The sequence below is a fragment of the Bidens hawaiensis genome, unplaced genomic scaffold, assembly GCF_021521415.1.
Source record: "Bidens hawaiensis isolate Kalapana, Puna unplaced genomic scaffold, B.hawaiensis_p1.1 tig00074136_1, whole genome shotgun sequence".
Taxonomy (NCBI): domain Eukaryota; kingdom Viridiplantae; phylum Streptophyta; class Magnoliopsida; order Asterales; family Asteraceae; genus Bidens; species Bidens hawaiensis.
Window position 1 is genome coordinate 27,194 of NW_027502873.1, and position 3,859 is coordinate 31,052.

The following is a 3,859-nucleotide window of genomic DNA, read 5'->3' on the forward strand; positions in this document are numbered from 1 at the left end:
AGCACAATTACTAAATTCTGTAATATCAGTTTTAGATATTTAGTATATTATACAGGAAACTAATATATCCAAGTTTTATTACTTATGTCGTTATTGTTATTATTTATACTACAATAGTTTAAATATGTAGTTCATGATTAGATCTTGTGAGATTTACTATTACTAAAGAATAATAGTTTATGTCATGTATTATGAAATTAGGTTTTAATAAATAATAATAATAAAATATAAATAAATACAGATGGAATAGAAATCAATCCCGGGCTGCTTAATTTCTTTATTATTATTATTATTATTATTATTATTATTATTTCTATGCTTAAAGTTTCTTAATAATGGATTTAACAAAGTCATGGTGGATGTCAGTTTTCAAGAAAAAAAAGTTGTCTTATCCACCTACTTTAACAACCATATAAATTAGTAGATAATTTATTCAATAAAGTTTGGGTTTTGAAGATTTAAACGAGGTGCAACAAATGAATGTCGAATCTTGACCAAGTGTTTAACTTAACCTTTTTATCTAGGTTCAAAATGAATCAAATGGTGAAACAATAAATAATAACATAAACCTTGCTGTTGATATGTCTTCTTCAATAGTTCGCTAGAAAAAGAATATGTTGATCGGAAATTTGGTTCGAGCAATGCATGGGGTTTCGGAATATAAGGGTGAACTCAGAAGTTAGTAAAAAGTTGAAGATAGGTAATAATGGTATTATTTTAGTGTTGGTTTTATTTTGATTTCGCCAGAGAGTCGGAGTCGTCGATCGTTGGATTCTTGTAACAGAGTATAAATAGAGATGAATTAAGGGAAGTTAGATGAGATGGGATTTGCACTGAAATTTTACAATGATTTATATTAGGAGTTTCAAACTTATTATCACGGTTGGCGAGATGAAGTCCGGAGTAGGGTTTGTGGACGGCATGTGTGAGGTGCGCGCGGCGTGTGGACGGAGGTTGGTAACATGAGCCTAGCTTGTTGGTAGCATGTGATTGTTCTCAGGTGACATGACGATGGTAGCTAGCTTCATGTCTCAAGACGTGTGTGTGGCGCGTGATTTCCGTGAACATTCATTGTACTAGTTATCAGATGTTATTATATTGATAATTATTGTATGATTCATTCTATTTAATTGAAAGTTGAATCGTAATTAAGTTACTTATTTTAATTTATATTGAATGCATTGTAAAAACTATGGAGGCACATAAATCTCATATTTATATCTAAGTGATATTAGAATTGTGATCTTTAACTTGGTAGTTTAGAAACTTAACTCTTTGGTGTAACATACGGTGGCACGAAAATCCGGGTGGGCTCTGAGTTTGAGCTGACAACCTTTGCAAAATGCCTAGTTCAAATATTTTATTGCCAATATTTACCTAAATATGACACAAGTGAGATTCGATCTTGGGTCTTCACAGAAGAAGATCCAAGCCTCCTACCACTAAGCCACAATTTTAGAGACCAATCTAGTTTGAATCAAAATTTATGCTTACTATTTATTTATTATTATTATTGCTATTTTTTTGTTTGGTTATTATAGGATCTGGTATGCTTTCCCTTCCTTTTTAAGTAATTCCTCCATATCTTGGTGATGATACAAAAGTTGTTCATATACTAGTTTCATATATTCCGGAAGCATATCCAAGCAGCTTAATGACCATCTACACGTGATCATACAATTAATAAGTCAAGCGATCAAACAATATTAGTGTAAAAGAATAATAATATAGAATGCTAGGTACTTTTCAACAGCATCAGTAAAGATCTTAAGTTCTTCATAAGTACCATAATTATCGAATGTATCATCTAAAACGATTAACCACGTGCAAGTTTTGATCAGGAACATTCTAGTTCGAGAATATTGAGGCTCGAAATAGATTGCCAATATCATAAAATAGGCTTCTATCAACCTGTCCCGAACATAAGGTAGTTTTGTTTGCAAGTCCAAGTCCTTCCACCACCTAACACAAATGATTAATGTAAAAAACTGATTAATGAAATTAGTATGAGAAATCATCACAACATAAAACGTTATAAGCGCTCTATGATGGATCAAGCTAGCTATGTAATTAGTATGTTTTCTTATTCATTTAAGCAATTAGTATGTTTGCATGTACTTGCAACTTTGGCTAAGTCCCTTCTTGTGCAATGATTGAAGAACATTAAAAGCTGTCTTTGCAAGCTTCACTAAGACCTCATTATGGGAAGCTTCTTGTTAGTAAATAGGGATGTAACGCACGGCCTCTAGCCTTTGCAATCTTTTCCGGAGAGGTTGTTTTAGTGCCTGTTGTATTTGGGTTCTTAATAAAGAGTCACAAGAAGTATCCTTTGCTATGATAGCAAGGTGTGTTTTAGTGAACTCAAGGGCGTCGTCTAGTATTTTTTCGCCTTCTACCCTCATATATGATGCTTCATACAAAGCAAGCATTCCTTAAGCATCATCACATAAGGATTTCTTAAAATTTCCCATCTCATCCATATGGTTTTTGAATATCCCTGTAACATGCAAGTCCTCATGTTAATGCTACATGCATTGTGGGTTCAAATTCCCAACAAGAGCAATGGAAAAGGATTTTGAGTTTGATGTTTAAAAAAATATTATGTAAAGTGACAATGGATGAATTTAGACATTAACCTTATTGGCTTTTATATGTTATATTCTAATAATTATCTAAAAGAAGGCATTATCATACATCATCTTCAAGTTAGTATGGCTCTAAACTTGTTACTATATACTTGATGAAACCTTGAAGCCTTGTTGTCGAAGGAGTCGAAACCAAAGTGAAATGTTTTGTTGGTTTTTATGATCGATATATTTTTCGCCATACGTAGCATAGATATGTTGCAATGCTTCCTCGATCTCTACTTCGAAATGATAGCCAATGCCAGGCGTTGGACACTTGGACTACATCAATAAGTTGTATTAACTTCATATGCTGCATTGAATCATTAGTGGATTCTTTGATCATTAGCTCTTTTCTAACTTCTTTGAGCTCTCCAATAACTTGTTTCTCCATCACTAAATCTTCTGGCTGCATTTACAAAAGAACTTAATTAGAAGATGATTTTCTTACTAAAGAGGACCGCTAATTAAGCAATCAGTTAAGTAGTGACAGAAAAACCTCATCATATGTAAGAAACTGATCCCCCCATATGCTAGCATTGAAATTCACAGTGTTGCATTTGACATCAACAACCGATGGTGAGAAAGATGAAGGAAAGGAAGCACTCGAAACCGGGAAAGTTGACATATCTTATAATATTAATTCTAAGGCTAATAGGAGGCTATGAAAATATGAAATCAAGTGAAGCAAATATATAGGCAACGTAAGCTTGTTTGTGTGTATCTCATCATCATGTTACATAAAGGACAAATTTAAATACGTCACCAACTTTATTCTCTTCATTTTAACTGTAATTCAAAAGTGAAGTCATGTTTTTGGTAATCAGCCAAAAATATACAAATTTAAATGTCTAATCAATCATTTCATTAAAGCAATTTTAATATAGATATTGTATTGCACGAGCTATATGTGTTCTTACTTCTCAGAATGAAACTGGAGATATTTGACAATAGTTGCAACTACAACAAAAACACTATTTAGTCAAACTGGGTGGGATAAAAGCAACAAATGATAGATAACATTAAAATAATTATTAGATGGATTTTCACTTTAAGATGCACGCGTTTCTTTTTAAAATATTAATAAACAACCAAATTAACATAAACAAATAAAGAATTAACACAAAAAGAATTTAATAGTTCATTTATAAATAAATGATTAACAAAAAAATAAGTTGAGGACCCATAACCCATATAGCTACTATAGATAAACTGTTTTTAACATAAACTTATAA

General features: G+C 31.9%; 1 pseudogene across 1 annotated transcript; it reads right to left on the reverse strand.

The window, feature by feature from the left end:
- Positions 1–1,535: 1,535 nt before the first annotated feature.
- On the reverse strand, positions 1,536–3,317 carry LOC143606301 ((E)-beta-farnesene synthase-like; annotated as a pseudogene). The gene is made up of 5 exons (XR_013148726.1): positions 3,124–3,317; positions 2,738–3,033; positions 2,119–2,497; positions 1,744–1,962; positions 1,536–1,662 (listed from the first exon to the last, which is right to left on the reverse strand). The product of XR_013148726.1 is annotated as a (E)-beta-farnesene synthase-like (transcript).
- Positions 3,318–3,859: the final 542 nt, after the last annotated feature.